The 18,210-nt window shown below is 37.1% G+C and overlaps 1 protein-coding gene across 2 annotated transcripts in view; it reads right to left on the reverse strand.

Moving 5' to 3' along the window:
• The window catches only part of kif19 (kinesin family member 19), a 36,720-nt gene that overhangs the window by 14,897 nt on the left and 3,613 nt on the right, over positions 1 to 18,210 (reverse strand). The window lies entirely within an intron of this gene.

The following is an 18,210-nucleotide window of genomic DNA, read 5'->3' on the forward strand; positions in this document are numbered from 1 at the left end:
GGATGAATACTTATGTCTGCAACAACAACCATTGTCATACCATATTACCTTTTTCTATATTCAGTTTGACCACATTCTACACTTTCCAGATTGAATAGGAATGCTGAATAGATCTCAGTGTAAACATTGAACTTCAAAAGCACGTCTGTAGTGGCGAGTGAAAGGGCTAGTTATTTTCAATGACAGATTTTTTCTCCAAATGTTCTAGTGAATCGCTTTGTATGTGGTGTAAATATGTAAACATCAATGAGACTGCAATGAGACGCGGTACTTAACACAGTCATCAGCAACAGCTGCCTTAATGGTTCGTAACTCATTTGCTTGGAAGATTGCAAATGTGATTAGTTCCTCCAAAAGTACAAACAAGTGCATTCAATTTTCAGTAAATTCAGTCACTGTTGGTATTGTTTTTTTCAGTTTAATAGATGTACTCGACAGTCTCTAAGTAAACCCCCTGAGTATAGACATCACAAATTACTCTTTCACTAATCAAAAGTTCTCTTTCTGATCACGCTGAAAGGATGTTGAATAAAAATGAAAGAACAAATAGAATGAGAGGGCTTAAGAAACAGGACAGATTGTTATTTCTGCAGTTTCCCTTGATTAAAAAGATTTTTAAATCACAGTAAATGTCACATATGACCAAATTTTACAGAAAGAACAGAGAAATCTTATTAAACAAATAAATTGCAAATAGGCATTCCCTTTTTTTCTGATCAAATAACAAAGTTATACACATTATGACATATGGCCTTTCAAAAACAAAAGAAAACTGAATGTCAAACAAAAGTAAAAAAAAAAAAAAGCATCCTTGTGTCAGACACAGCCTTGACAGCACTGGGACACGGCATGTATGCGATTATGAAGAAACTGAAATGTCAAGTTGTTCTGATTGTGCTGCTTGACAGAGCCTTTGTCTAATACGGAACCTTTTGTTTTCTCACCTCTAAAAGCTGCGCACCAGAGAAGTACACTACATATCCAACAAATAAATAAATTAAAAGTGGTGATCAATATCTGTCAGAGTAGGTGCAAGTGAGATGGAATTATTACAGTTAATGGAAGAAACTGCCCTTCATGTGGCGTATGATAGACAACAGGGCCAATAAAAAGAAGGAAGCCTTCTGTCCTCACTTTAGATGCTGCAGAATGATGGGGCAGCTGGGACTTCACCTGGTGTGATTAGCTGGTCAGCTTTGTTCAGCAGCAGACCCTGAGAGTCCTCGGAGCCCTTCTAACACCGAAGCACACGGCCTGTTTGATATGACGCCCTAACCATCGAGCAGCTCACTTTGAAGCCTCTCAATTGAAATTCAAGAGCAGACATTTCACTTCTGATAAACTGACAACAACGCATAAAGGCGGAGGGCCAAGGAAAACTCGCACAGGCTGTAATCAGTAAAAAGGTGAACGGGAGAGGAGGATGTAGCACTTGAGAAAGAGAAAATGAGGAGGGACTGAAAAGACAAAGCAACAACGATTTCAACACAGAAGAAGCAAAGGAGAGAAGCGTGCAGCACTAAGTGGTCTCATTATGGTTTTCTTCCTATTCCTTATGCTTGGAGCTGCAGAGATGAATGAGTTCTAATTTAATGTCACAACAAAAGTTATGAGACCAAAGAGACATTTGTTTTAAAATACAAGGTCAGAAGCTTTTTGGTTTCAGCAAAACCAATATGCTTCACAAACAACAGCATGCCTTTGATAGTACTGCGGAAACTGGATAAAAATTAGACATTAAACATTGAAATTAACTAACCTATGCAACGGTTCAGTACTCAACTAACCCCTCCTGTTCTCTGCTAAAAGTCTTGATTTTATGGTCTCACAATCACAATGAACCACAAATGTGTGCAGATCTCATAGAAAAATGAAAGCTTCCTTTTTCCTTGGCGCCCATAAATTAGGAGTATTTTTTAGTGGCTGAAAAGAGCTTATGGAGAGGGGTTAGAACATTGAAAAAGGGTAAAGAAAATGAGTGTTAGTCATAATCAGTATGATTATTTCCATTTCCTTCAAAAGAATCAAATTCAATATTTGCTGAAATTGTGCAGCCCTACTTCTCAATTTCAGCATATTTTGTGTAAAGTATCAGTATCCCTGAGTTTCCTTAAGGAAGCTGATGAGTATGCAACAGCATTCTTACATAACTGCAAGTGATGCAGGTATCAAATGTCCACACACTTTTGTCTATGTGGATGCTCTGGGGAAAAAAATCACGTGCTACTCAGGGTGTTGATAACACCTCTATTCCCATCTGTCACCTGTGTTTCTTGAGTTACACTGCCTCCACAGCTCCCTCCATGAACATGCACATGTAACAGCTGGTGTATAGGAAGATATAAGATCTCTAATTTTCTTAAGTCCCTTGATAAAACTCTAAGGGGCTGGCTCTGATCACATTGCTTGGACGTCTGGGAATGTGCCCTGGGGATTTAAGGCCAGGAATGAACTGACCTCGCGGAAGTTTTCAACACATGCACATGACCTTTAAAGTACTCTGTGTTCAGTATTAAGAAGCTTCTGAGAAATAAAGTCAAGGGTGAAGTACAGGTCAGGACCTGGTGTTTGGAATTAACATAGAGTTAAGTCATGTAAAGGACAAGGTAAGCTGTGATGATAAAATTCCTACATGTCATTTGCTCATGCAGCTAAATGAAAACACGTGCTATTGGACACGGAGTAAAAATGAAGCATGTCTTCTTTAACAAGCAAATCTGAACAGGCGCAGTGGCATAATCCATGACTCAGTGGATGACAGGAGAACATCACACATTTTATGGCCTTTGGCCAAAAATTAAGTTACTTCAAGCAGTTTGGTGAAAATATGACCTGGCAAAAACAATACTGTGACAGAGTGCTGGTATCCATTTTTTATTTATTTCCTTTGCTATAGTCAGTGCCTGTGAGATGTAAACTAGTGATGAGCAAATGCTACAACCAGTATGAAACTTGGGAGTAGTTTTGTAGAAGAAACTCTTTTTTGGAACTAAATAACGACTTCAACAGAACTAAACATAACTCAAAAGTTATTACTTCCTGTTTTACTTTATAAATCAAGTAGACATCCATTAATTGGAACAAGCACTAATTTGATAATTAAACTCATCCAGGCAGAAAACATGAATGAAGTCCACTGCTGTTGCTACTCTTTCAGGAGCAGTCACTTGTTAGCTGGTTCAGGTTTCAGATCATATTCTCTCAAAGATCAGCAAGATCAAAGCTTTATGAGATAGACGTTAACGAGAATTTTTTGTTTTTGCTGCAAACCAGCTTTCAGTTTTTGTTGATTGCTGACAATCTTCTCTTTGTTGATTTTCTTTCAATTAAACAGGTCAAGTACTGAAAAATCGAATATTTTTTCCCACCCTATAACATGTGAAACAACATAAACTGCAATGCATATTTTTAGTGAATTGTATAATGATTGCATCTATGCATCAATTAAATCCTTCAAGTCCATTTTTTGTTGGATTTAAGAATTACTGCCTCAGACTAAGAACCTTGCGCAATGTTTATTTTTGATGTGCTATGTCCCCACTGCCGCTCCCCCCCCCTCCCAAAGAAAAAGCCCCATAGAAAACCGATATTTTTTTTAACATGAAAAGACAAAACAGGCAAATCTATAGTCCAGATCAGAGACCCTAAAGCATTAAGAAGTGCAACAACGTAAAAAGAGAAGGGACTTCTTGACTCAAAGCCCCAGTGCACATCATGCCTTTCATTTAGATGCAAGTCATGACCCCACTGAACTCTACCCCTGAAGCAAACAAAACAAAGTGGTCATTGCATGTATTTGCACATGGTGGCTTTGAAAAAAAAGCCACTCCTAAAATATTCATATACTTGCGAGACGCCAAAGTCAAACAACAGCTTGCTTATGCACTGACATGAAACCAATTAGTGTGATGGAGTTTTCAAAACACCATAAAAACGCATCGGGGTGCGACGATGCACCGCAGCCACGCCTTTCATGGCTGCTCAACAGTACCTGCTGGCCCGCTCATTAAAGCAGCAGGGATCACTTGGTTGGCCATCCTGCTGATTATAGCGCCGCTCTCACCCACCGTAGATCCATAATTCAAAGCCTGGATGTGGTGAGGTTTCACAAGTCACCCAGCCCTGGGTGCTTTTCTCTGACTCCCTCCAGTGTTATGTGCCAAACAGAAAGCAACAAAAGTCAGAAGATATATGGATAATTGTAAAGGTAGAGGTTCATTACATCTCAACAAAGGCTTGAGTCACTAATAACTTGGTGGTTAGCTGCTGTCACTGGTGCTGCAATGAACAAAACAAGAGACTACATTGTACGCCTGTATTTTAGATGTGCATTTGTACTTCTTTGAGATTAACCATGAAACTGGCTGGTGACTGAAAGCTCGATTTGGCCAAGCTGAAGCTAAAATATCTGATCTTTTTCAAATTTTTTTTTTACTAAATGATATCAGCAGAAGAAGAACTGAATAGTAATATGGCATTGCATAGTATATTATTTTTCTGTGCCGAAATAGTTGCATTACAGAACTTTTGTCCAATTCCATTCGAAAAGATTTCCTGTTTTCAGTACAGTCTGGGCTTTCTCCCCTTGATTGATTGTCTCCAGTAGATTTTTTTACTGGGCCAATCAGCAAACAGAAGGAGAAGTTGTAAATGATGAAGTCGATTTTCTGATCTGCTTTAGAATTGTAGTCTGCTTGTAAATTTAGCAATGGCAGCAATGGAAGTGAACAAAGATGTTCAGTATGGAGCAAAGCATACTGCTCCATACTGAACAGTATGCTTCAGGGGCAGGTTTTTACCAGGCTAGCGTGAAACCAAGACCACAATAGTGTGTTTGAAACAAAAAGTGACTTGTGTCAATAACCCCTGGTGCAAAACATTCCATTAACCCACAAGAGTGGCTGGTGAAAGTATAATTCTGATCCCTTCAGTCAACACACCATAACTTGGGGGGCTACCAAGTCACACTAACAACAGCACTTTTTAGCATAGATGTTCTTACTGCAAGAAGAAGTCTGAAAGGAATAAAGTATATACCAGAAAAGCAAAACAGCAAACTTGGTCTATTCTGAAACATGCAAGATTTGTACATATTGAAAGCATTTAGGAAATTAAAGAGTTAAGGTCATGGTCTACATCCTACTGGGCAGACATGGGTATTTTACAGCATGACCATTTAACGTTAAATGGCAGCACTAGTTTTAACAAATGGAGGATGTTTTAAACAAAACCCAGTCTGTATCAAAGCGATAGAGCCAATCTGTCAATGTACATGCACTGCTGTCAGGTTTTATTGTTTACATTTGTGCCTTGTCTTTATGGCTCTTTCTTTGACTGCCCATAATAAAGCTGTTGAGCATGAATGCGTCACAAAGATTAAAAGCTGTGTTTTGTCCACATGTCACATCTTAACTCTGAGGTCCATCTCTCAGTTCTTTTTTTTTACCAGAGGTCACGGGCCTTTTTCGATATCCAAGTACGTAAGTACGTTATTGTCTTCTTTGCAAGTACCTACCCTACAGTTAAAGGTCTGTTCTTACCAAGGACACAACAACACTGTATGGTAGCTCTCCAATTGGAACAGAATGCATTTATAATGGATACTAATAGAAGAAAATATAGTATTTTGACAGACATTAAATATGCATAAATAATAATAATTATTAATAATAAACTGTCAATATTAAGTGGAACATTTCTAAAAAATAATGGGCAACATTTTTTATCATTGATTATAAAAAGTTTAAAGTAATTAATGGTGGTTTGCCATCTCCTATTACTTTTTCAGATTTTTGTTATCATTGAAGCAAGACTGTGCACTGAAAAATAAAAACTTTTGCTCCCCTCATAAGAATATATGCTTATAAAATATTTAAAATAATAGCAGGTGACAATCTGCTTTTGAGTCATGCAGTTATTTGATTCTTTCCATTATGCCTTAGGTTTGCGGTGGACCTAAAACAAACAAAAACAAACAGGCAGGATATGGATGGAGCAACTGTCTAATCAAAAGCAAATACCATAATAAAAGAAAATGAATAAAGGAAGATGAGGAGACGGACAGATGAAGAAGATAATGGCAGGACATGAGGTTGAGGTTGAAGTGGATCACTGAGAGCTTAGAACTGGAACTCACTGAGCACCAAATAATCCATGTATTATTTTAATCCAACTGAATATTTAGAATTAAAAAAAAGTCTCAGTAATTTGGATGCAGTGATGCATAACAAAAAGTAAAATACAACCCCTACCTAACTTTTTTTGCATTACAGACCACTTGAAGACACTCAGTGTCAAATGAACCGGAAGGAAAAAATAGGTTTCGGATCAGAGACACTTAGGTAAGTCTTGAGACAGCCTGGACTATTACTCTGTACAGCTGATATCCTGTGTCAGCGGACAATGAAACAAAGTTTTCTTTTAATTTAAGGGTAATAAGGGTTGCACAAAAAATAACTATCGCCTGTCATTCTGTCAAAAATTATGGTTTGTTACTTTGGGATTACTTTTTTATTCATTCTTACCAGGGACCCCGGTTAATGCGTCTGTCACTGGCTTGCATTTCATTCACAGAAGATTTGCAACCATGCTTTTACTGTTGTGTCAAGAATATGCCAAAGAACAAACAGTCAAGATCACAAAAAAACCAAACAATCAGGTCCTAGCAGTAACCTGGCAAGGCAACCTTTTAAGCTACCCTTTCAGAAATGCAACCAAAGCTTTGGAAACTCACACTGGGCACAATTGCACTTGGTTATCTGATAGAAATGCTCAAGCCCTGCCCTCTGTGCCCTGACAATGCCACTGAATATCTTGTTTCAGAGACTTGCCAAGATTGGAGGTGTCTGTTGGACCAAAGCATACCTGATACAGTGTGCCTGATTGTAAAGTCTTGTTCTTTAGCTGAAGTGACGTAGGATGTCTGGCCGTTGCGACTGAATGCCAAACTGGTGCTGTCAGACCAGGGTTGTTGTAATTCCAACTCTGACACTTGATAACAAATGTAGAGGGAGTTTTAAACTTTTGTGTAATGCAACAGGAGAATTAGAAAATAACTAATTCTTTGTCTAAAGACTAAGAACTAGAGGAACGCGTTCTGTTCCTTTTCTTCCTACCTTCTTTGATCAGTATGCATGTGCATTACTATGTGAAACAAGAACGATTGATTAAAACAATAGGACATAACATATATCAAGCATTAATTGTAATGCCACAGTTTCTTCTTGTTTTCTTATTTCTTTTTGTGAGTACAAATTATACACAGGAGTTTTCAGAAATGACTTTCTTGTAGGTAAAGTATGTTTGGTTAATCCCTAGCTTTGTTGTTACCAACTCATTTTGTGTCATTATACACAAGCATTCAGAGACTGGAAGAAAAGCTCAGTAACTGGACGCTGGAGTGTAGGTTGGTCGTAAGGTGAGAGGTGACTTCAAGGCCAGGGGCATCGACTACCCACAAAAGACAAAGAGAGGCACTCTTCTCCATCCTAAATTGGGTACAGTTTCACCCCAAATGTGTTGTTATTCAAGAACAGCCTTTGCAGCAGCAAATCTTGCAGTAAGAAAAGTTTATTTAGGGGGGGATTTTATATTTTTGACCAAGTTTAGGTCAACCTTTGATGGTGTACGAATGATTTCGTATGTGTTGGTATTGAGGAAGAGCTGCATGGACTATTTTTAGGGCACACCCAACTTGAGGAATGAGCCATGCCAGGCAGTATCTGCTCAAGAAGCATAAGTGACATGTGCTATTATCTTTAAACACCATAAAACATAGGTACTGGAATTGACTATTGCATAGTTAATTCCAATGGAAAAAAGTTTAAGATATTATTCCCTGCTATCTAGAGTACTGTTTTAAATGAAAGCAGGGTTTTTCAAAACAGTTGATTCTGATGTTATTTAATACAAACAGATGTATATGTATCATTTTAGAGAACATAAACATACAAACTCTGCTCTTCCACTAATACAATAATTCTGATGACCAGCACTTTTTTTATTTGTCCAGTCTGACTGTCTTCTGTTTGCTATAATAGACTAAAAGGAAGAATAACACATGTTGAATCAGGTAATAATACCCTTTTCAGATGAAGGTGACAAGCTGCTCAACTATCCATTTAGTGGAGTGTCAAGTTAACATCACGCTCCTGCTCACATGTAATAACTGTAATAACAAATCGGTGCTGAACAGCATGTTATTTCAGGCCTTTTAGTCCATTTTATCCCATCAGGCATAACAGAAAGGAGGATGTCAGTGTAAAACGTAAAAGAAACCATTACCAGTTTTAAGACTTTTACTGCTGTGCAACACAACGGACTTTTCAGAGGATTTAGGTTAGAACATACAGTGTTCTCTTCAAAATCCAGAGGCATAATTTAAATGTCAGAGAAATAAAAATGAAATCATTAACAAGTAGAGAATTTTGCGAATGCTGTTCTTTGTAAAATGAACCACAGTTTGATGAAATGTCCAGGTTGATTTTTATTGGGAAAAAATGCAAATCAAATCACACTGACAGTAAGGTTAAAATGAAAATTTAGGATGTTAACAAAAGTTACAATGTCTAGAAGCGCCACACACCAAATTGGGCTTTCTACACATCAGTTGGGTACATAAAACCAAAAATTACAACTCCATTCTGGGACTAGAAGTTATTTTATGAATTAAAAAGGTTGAGAGTCACTTCTATAAAAGGTAATATATTTATTTTATTGGCCAATGCATTCTCAGAGTCTGCAGTTTCCTTCTACGGTAACAGCTTTTGTCCAAGATAAATAACCAGTAAATTTACTAATCTCTGTTCTATATGGTGTAAATGTCAGAGGTGTAAAACAGACGAGGCAGCCAATCACCAGGACCGGACATAAAAAAGATATTTATGCATTTTCATCACAAACTGAATGTTTTTCAGGTTTCTCTGGAAACTTGCTGAAAAACAGCATTCCTATTGAAGCACAGCTTCTCATGTTAGCACTACTAAACAGTGAACGATAATTGAGAAGCAGATTCAAAGAGCTTTCCCTCCACAGCTCTGAAGCTCTGGGTTCATGGGTATTAAAACCCCCAAGCACATTATTTTATAAGACTAAATACAGAATTCAACATACTTGCTTCAAGTTGCAATTTAATTTAGAGGTTATATTTGTACTGTGGCAAGAAAAAGTGCTTGCCCACTGACAGATTTTTTATTTTTCTTGATTTGTTTCACTTACATGCAACACTTTGCAGTAATACTTGTCATCAAGTGTTAAATAAACTGTAATGGGTCTTTTGTATAAATTTTGGGCCATTCACCTTGGCAAAAACAAACGATTTGTGCAGAGCCTGACTGATTAAATGCTGCACGTATTCATGCAGAAGGCAGGCCAGGGACTCTTCATTCAATGCAATTTAGATAAAAACAGTTGTAACTTTTTCTAAAAAACTTCATGACAAAACAAATGTGTCAAGAATGGGATATCATTAGTTTCACAAGTTTTATAGGCATACAGGCAAATGATCTGTACTATTGAAAGAAGTTTGGCTGCACGGTGGAACAATTAGTAGCACTGTTGTCTTGCAGTAAGAAGATCCAGGGTTCAAATCCCATGGTTCTGCATGGAATTTACAAGGTGTCTCTGTGGATACTGAGTGTACAACCATGAATTTTAGGTTAACTAGTCTATAAAATTTCTCTTGGCTTTGTCTGCACACATGGTTGCTCATTCTGTGTCTTTCTATCTTTTTCTGTTTCAGACTGGCAAACTGTCCAGGATGTACCCTGCCTCTGAGCCAATGGCTGATGGGATAAAAAGCAGGCATTGTTCAGTCCCTTTTACAAAAAGTTACAGTGCTGTTCTTCTGACATGATGAAGTGCCAGAATGATGGGAATATTGGTTAAAGGAACTGAATTCACTTGAACTAGGGGGGTGAGGAGGATAAAAGGATAAAAGTAACTCTTCAGGCTCCTAAAGATTAAATGGAAAAAAGAAAATCAGAACACTAATTAATATCCCACAAAAAATACTTTAAGTGTATAGATATTTTGTATTAATTCTTCTTCCATGTCAAGATGAGCTGATATTTGTGGTAATGAAACCTTCATACAATGATAGGAAGAAAAAAAACATGTTATTATGACTGAGACATTAAACAAACCCCTTTGGGAGTTAAATCCCTTTAGATTCATAAAACAACATGTACGTGCTCTTTTGTTTTTTTTTTAATAGAAACATTGTGCAGCAAAGAGTTGTGTTTATTTCCTTACCAAATTTCTGTCAACGCTGTTCATAAACATCACATTTTCATATGTTATTTAAAATATTGATCAAATTTAATTTCAGTTTTCACTTAAAATTTAGTTTTTTTTATTTTCAGAAAAGTATCAAGTGAGCATTTATTGACTTATTTTCTCTTTTGGTGTTTTATCAGTAACAAAGAAATCCAGGTTTTACACCATAGGGATGGGACATCTATTGCCCTGCGGCTACTGCCAAAGAGGTATTAGGTGGCAGCAGAGTCAGGGAACAATGTGCTCTTCTTCTCATAGAGAAAGAAAGAAAAAAATGGAGTAAAGGAACATAAATACATTTTTCTACATTTGACATTACCCAGTTTAATCTTTTTGTGTTATAAGTTTTATCCAACTTAAATAGAAAACCATGCCATGCTTTCATAATGTGTGACATAACACTAAGAGGATGACATTAATACCCTGAAAGGGAGTTCCTTCTGTTTCCTCACTCACTTGGGCTGAATGCTGTCAGGTTTTACACAACTTAAAAATTGGTTAAGTCTGATGTTGTATTAAAGCGTTGTATTTAGGCCAATTTCTAACATACTTTAAATTAAGGATTGTGATTTATTTAAATGCTGTTATCTCATCACACAAAATACCAGTGGGAAAAGACAGTTAGCAGTGTTTGTTGGCTGTAATTGCAAACATATTTTTCACAGATTATTGAGAAGGGTAAAATAAGTTCTAAATGACATTTTTTAAAATAAAATGTAAACAGAAAGTAGACTTCTTTTACATTGCCATTATATTTTGAGAGATGCCGGTCAGAAAAAAACACAAAAAAACAGTCTTGATTCAATTTAAATAATTTTCACTCTAAATCTGTATAATGTAGAGGAGAAGTAAAATTTTAACTTATTATGCTCCGCTGAAAGATTTACCAGCAGCATTAAAGCATCTCTATTGCGATCTATAGGAGACATTTCTACAATTGTTGCTCTTTTCCAATCATCACACTCTAGGTTTTGTTTTATAACAGAATGTCAGGTTGGTCCTTTCAAGCTCCTAGTGGAATTTGATTCATAATGTATCCATAATGGTCTGAGAGATTGCTGACCAATATTAGCTTTCCATTTATTAAAGGTGACACACCTATGGATAATCTAAGCTTCCTGCTTAGAGGTATTAAATACCCAGAAATATTGCTCATGATTCTTCTCAGAAAGGACACCCACTCAGATTTCTCTATTGCAAATAAAAGAGACAACATGCTTTGTTTAGCTAATGACAGGAATATATAAAACTTTCTGGGTTGTTTCCTCCTCTCCTCCCCCCTGTGGACTGGAACGCCTCAAAAGATGGCTAAGGGCAAAGTATGGTGGAAATGACTCAAAGCCGCTTCAGCTTGATGGCTTTATCTGCTCACTTGTTTTGTTACATTATCTTGTGGCTGCAATAAAAATCCAGCTTCATACATCAAAACTGCTGCTGTGACTCAAAAAGGTTTAAGTTGTATATCAGGAGTGACAATATGGCTACTCAAGCATCTATTGTCCTTCAGAGGCCACCGTAATAAGCTGCTACGCTTATTATGGTCTGACCTAGACCAAGCCTTTTAAAGCAGGAAGGCCACTGAGATGGACCACATATGCAAGACACACAAACAGGGACAGACATGCCCACAGTGGCTGTTTTTCCAAAAGAGACTTAAGAGGGATGTGCAGAGATCTGAGGAGTCAGGAAAGGAATGCCAAAACAAGGAGGTTGAGTACAGGACGCCAAGATTATCTGCTTTCTAGGACAGACGGGTAAGCCGGGTCAACAAATTAACCCAGTTTTTGAAGAAAGTTTAACTAAATTTGTCAATCAAAATGCACCTCTCCCTTTCTTGTCATTATTATAGCACAGTCTGTGAGTAAAGAAGTTAAGACTATAATGAGAGCAAGGCTGTTTGTATTTTTCTTTTCCTTCTCTAATTCAGTCAAACAGTCTTGTAAAAAAAACAAAAAACAAGCAAAAAAAAAAAAAAAACACTCCACACAAAAGCTCCCCCTTCTTAGTTATACTCAGATTTCTAAAAGTGTATTGTAATCAAAACTCTACCAACAGAGGTCTAAATAAACTGGGTAAATAAAATGGTGGTAATAAATTATGTTTACTAAGTGTATATTTATGCAAAAACTCTCAAAAGCTCTTTCACATAAACTGAAAAAGTTAAAACAAGGTCTTCAAAGACTCCTATTTAAACATTCTTAAAAAGTCACAATTCATCTGCTGATATCCTAACAAATTATATTGAAATGGTAAAGATGTCATGCTTGCAGATAAGGTCATATACAGCTACATAGACTCCACAGCAAAATACGGAGGTGCTGAACAGGTGGAAATGGTGCAAAATGTCTGTCTTTGCACCAGAAGTGCCTCAACATGTTTCACAATCAGACACATCGTAAGTAACTTCTAATGTGTTAATCATTTAGAATAATGTCCTAAAAATATCCCAGATTTGGAAAAGTTTGTCACTAGTAATAAAACAGTGAACCAATTTTAAAGTTTTACTTCATAGGTAAAAAAAAGTGCCTTGACCATAAATAGAAACAAAAGCACAGAGTCCTGCACAGCTTACTGTGGTCAGCCCTTCTACGTATTATTTTCTGCCTTTATTTTGTTGATGCAATTGTATGTATGGTTGTGTGTTCCACATACATTTTGAATATAATAGATTCCACTTGCATAATCAGTACAAGACTCTAGATACTGTTATTGTGGAAAGACTCAAATTTACAATAGTGCTTCCAAATGAGACAAATTGCAACACAGGTTCTAAGAAGAAGGCGGTTTGAATCTCCTTTCACCGCCAGCAATGCATTCAGACTTCCTGCAACATTGAACACAAGGTGTTTTGTGCTTCACAAAGGCAGAAAATGTGCCCTGGATGTCATAATCAATACTGCAAATTGTTGCATATTTTTTAAACCCTTGCTGTGACCCAGAATTGGTCTTGAACACTCTGCCTTTATGTGTATACCCCTGTCTATTTCAATTGACCACATGAAGGAAGATCTTACTTAAAATCTCTGTTCTTGTTGTGATAAAGCACTTAAATCCAACACCAGACAAGAGCAGTGCTGCTTTTAAATGATGCACCTGACATGCTACCATCAATACCTGCTAATAACTCACATTTCATCCTGGCAGTCCAGGTTGCACATTTAACACAGGCACACTAGCCATGTATTGATCCCAGCCCATTCATCTGTGGTTATATTATGGCAATAATTATAACTTTCTAGCAATTTGCTGGTTGTTAGAGAATGTGTAGGCAAAAATAAATAGTGTTTTGTATAAAAATACTTGTTTAGTCATAGTGTCATCATACAGCTGATCAGAGAAACTAAATAACTGGACTTGGCAGAAGGGTAACTAGTGTCAAGCTAAAGTATTCATAACCCTTTAACTTTTTCAATAATGTATTCCACTGGGATTCCATAAAAATGTGCATAACTTCAAAGTTAGTCAAACAAAAAAATGCAACTCCTGAAACTAGTGTTTGTAATTTGAGATAAATTGTTGGTGGACCATCAACAGTTCCAGGTATCTCATTCACAGAGTTGAGGGACTAGCCTTATCTCTAAGAGCCTAAGCTTTTAGCCTCTTAACTACAACCTCTCACTTCTCGTGGTGTTCTATAATAAGGTAGAAAAGAAAACACTGTCTGAGACTTCAAAGTCAAAGCTAACAATGTTCTTAAGCATAAACCAATAAGAAGGTCAATTCACACTTGTTCTCAGTGTGTCACTACGGTGAACTGATGTCCAGATATTGTTTTGAAAGAAATATGAAGGATTTAGTTTTTTACTTATAATTTCAAGAAAATACAGTCTGTCTTCAGTCTTTTTAAAGTCTCATGACCAGACACCTTGATCAGTGTATTGCTACCTCAAGTTCATTGTGTCAGACACAATGAACTTGTTTTTATCTATAAGGACAGATAAAAACAAAGCAGCGTGAGTCCTTGAGGCTGTCCGGTGGGGGAAGACGCAGAGAGAAAAAGAGCAGGTGGCAGAAGGCTTAACCTGAGATAAATCCCTTCAATGAGCTCATCTCCGCAGACTTAACCAGCTTTGAGTTGTCTGCTTTCTGCCAGTACAGCCAGATATGGCTACTCCCATTCAGGCAGCTAAGTCAGCCGCCAGCAACACGGCTAATCTGTCTGAGCGCAACCCGCAGGCCATATGGTCTTTGAGTGTCTACAGTCTCACAAACAACTTAATTACTACAAAACGTTTTATGTTTCTAAATATATAGCTTAGGTGTAATATTTAAGTGTTTCAATCTAGATATCCATCTAAAGTATGTGATAGAGGATGGTGTAAACGGATTCAGCTTTTAGTTGTACTATAATCCCAATAAATGCTTATGTTGACGCCCCCCTTCCTCCATTCAGGTGAGGACAGCTTCTGTAAGCCTGTTGGTTAAAAAAGTCCTCCTGTCACAATAACAAGTGCGCATTGTAAGCTCCGCTAATCCTCTGCTAAGAACGTGCCAAACTGGGCGTGATATAACACAACAGAGACCACTCAGCACAACTGTCAGTGTCAGACGCTCTTGAGAGGAACAGTTGAAAAAACCCATTTACATGCAGATTCATAAAAGCATACATAGAACATTTCTCACTACCTGGAATTAAATTAGACTAAACTTAGCTAATTTTAAGTCTGTCAGGATTGCTAAATTATTTTTTTTCCCCATTCTTTTAAATTACAGGCAAAATAAAAAAAAACAAAGCGTATGGCTTTATTAGCTACAGATACATAAATGATTTTTTTTTAAATTTGATTGCGCTAACTTCATTATGTCATGTCTTTTGATAAGTTAAATTGATGGCCACCTGTTCACGTTACTTAAAGCAATACCTCAGACATAATGCTTCAATGTGTGACATTTTGGGGGGAAAAAACAGCCATAGAAGAAATGAAAAAAAAAAAAAGCCAAAATATCAGAAGAATTACCGACCTCTACAAGTGGATCACCATTGGGGACAGTATGCAAACACCTTTAGGAGCCATATCTATCTGTTTAAACAATTATCCTGAAATATAAATCCTGGGAATGCCAAACCATTACACTACTCTGGAAGGGGATGGTTTCTGCCTCCTAGAGATAAACATGTCTGGGGGTGAAATGTGTGACTCGGCCCCAGAACAAGACCTTGTGAAGATGCTGACTGGCTGAAGATGGTATGAGAATATCGTTATTCACAAAGGTTATCTAGAAGATTTCTCCTCGGTTTTTCAAGCAATGTCTTGTCTGAAGAAACTAAAATGCTTAGTGAATATTTGGCCTGAAGTCTTTAAGCACCATTTCAATTGTGAAGTACGAAGAGGGCAGCATCATGTCTGCGGGCATTTAACTGAAAAGTGGACTGTTGCATTTTAAAAAGAGATGGTATCACAAGAAAAGAACATTATGCGCAAATATTGAAGCAACAACTCGAGACTTCCGTCAGGATGTTAAAGCTTTGTCAGAAAAGGGTCCTTTAAATGGACAATGATCCCAACCATTACACAAATGAGCTACAAAGCACTTTTAAGATAAGAAACTCAATTTAGTGAGGTGACAAAGTCTTAATTGCAGTCCCATTAAACATTTGTTGGGGCAGAGGAGAAAATGTGTATGTGAGGAAGGTGCCCTGCAAACCTGGTTCAGTTACACCATTCAGGAGGCAATAGCAAGAAAATACACATACATTTTATAACAAGCAAAAATTATTTAATTTAGTAATCCTAATTGACCTAACAGCAAAATATTTAGTCTTGAGTTAATATCAGACAGCAACAATAGCAACAAGGTTTGTTTATACATTGTATGCAAATGTCTCTTTATAATATGGACTGTGTTGTTTGAGAAGAGAATCAACCCTGCAGCTTGTTGCACAGGTAACAGAGGACAGCCCTTTTTTCCCCCCAAGATGTGGTTGCTTTAGCTAAAGACAATAACAAAGCCCTGTAATATGCGGTGAATGGGTGGAGGTGTGGGGGGGTGGTTGTCAGCACCATGGCTACAACCCTGTTGTTATGCTCTAATCCCCTGAGTCCAAGCCTGTTATCGTGATGTCATGGCAGGCAGAAGTGCTGATGTGGTAGGTAAGAGCAGGTATAATTGAATTACACCTAACAAACAAGTCAAATCTCAGCCAAACAGATTATCTCTTTCGAGCGTTGGTTTCCAGCCTGTCTTAAAAAGAAGAGCAAAAACTGATCATCAGACCACCGCCACCCGTCCACGCACTTTTACCAAAAAAGAGATATTATGTATTTTCCAGGCACATGGTACCATTTTATAGCACAACCAAGTAATTATGTTACATTCAGTTGCTATAAAAACGCTGCATAGAATAAACATAACCATGCAAAAATAAGTTGAGCTCCTTGACATTGACATATGTTTCTTTAATAAGCTCCTGCTCTTTCCGACACTCCAGCTTTGTGTAAATAGGGGGCACTTTGTATAAGCAACCCTTTAGGTACCCCAAATGTTTGCCACAGGTGATTCAAGAATTTCTCAGACATGCATGAAAGAGTCAAAGCAACATCCCAAGTATGTTTTTGATGAGGGAATATCATAACAACATGATATAAAGCTCATAAAGGTGAATTTTAAATAATACATCTTCCTGTAGCCAGCAGGGAGGCATTCACAATATCAGCTTTGGATTTGGCCAAGAAAAACAGCTAATAACCAGCGTTCACAGCAATGTTTTAATGAGTGAGGAAACACCTTTGCACGTTATCAGTCTAAATCTTCATTAGCATTTGCACTGCCTTCATCATCATTCCAAATGCTGCTAAAAGGTCCCCATGGGGATCTGGCTGAAGGTAAAACCTAATGGTGAACATGAGTCCTCATGGAGTCTGAACATATGGCATATTTGTCCAAGATCACAGGTAACATGCTCAGTAAGTATGCTATGTGTTCACATACATGTCAACATCATTAAATCAGTAAAAGTCCATTTATTTCAGTATTCACAATTCCAAAAGTGACATTGCATGGATTTTTAACACACGGAGAGATGTTTTTAAGTTTTTTTTTTCAGTTCATGCAAGCAAAATTTAAAAAAATCAGTTTCTGAGAAAATCTGAATATTACATGACTTTGTTGAAAAAAGGACTTGTAATACAGAAATGTTATGATCTGTGTGGTCATGGGGCAGACTGCTAACTTGAGAGCTATCAAGCAGACAATCATTTACACCTTTATAAGAAAAATGAGCAAAGAAAGCATTGTTATGATAGAAGCTGGAAAGTCATTTTGCCTGCTCACCATTTCACAATTTTGCATTTCTGTTAATTCTGCACCTGGCTTTTTAAACCACTAAAAAGAGCCATTTCAACCATGCTAGAGGACTTTTTGGACCCACTTCGTTATTAAAAGAGGATATGAATTGAAGGTTCAAACTGACACCTTTGTTGTTTTTTTTTTAAACAAATAATGTTTTATAATTTTTCTATTAAACATGTGCCCTTTAAAAAAAACTATAACTTGTAAAGGGAGAAATCAACCTTAAACTGTGTTGGAGGAAAAACAAGCACACACACAGCTGTTAGAACATTCGGCTCTGGAGTTTGATGTATTATACATTTTTTATAAGAAGCTGGCTTTTGTTTGTAATATTGATTGACTTTGCTTTTTTGCTTCTGCTGCTCTGGCTTTTTCTGTCAGATTTTGTTTTTGAAATTCTGATTCAGTATAGTGTGCAGTATTAGAAATGCTCAACAGCCTCGTCGTTACTGATATATTTTTATGGATTTTTTTCCCCTCCGTTTTTCTCCTTACGTAGAAAAAAAGCGACCTCACATGTAGCATTACACACGTGAGGTCACTCTCACGTCTGCATTCACTTACAAAACAAATGTGACATTTGAGCTTTACAAAGTTTCAAAAAGAGCTGCCTGGCTTTAGATATCTTATCTCTGTAGGCTCATG

The sequence above is a fragment of the Poecilia reticulata genome, chromosome 19 (assembly GCF_904066995.2).
Source record: "Poecilia reticulata chromosome 19, P_reticulata-male-v2, whole genome shotgun sequence".
Lineage (NCBI taxonomy): Eukaryota > Metazoa > Chordata > Actinopteri > Cyprinodontiformes > Poeciliidae > Poecilia > Poecilia reticulata.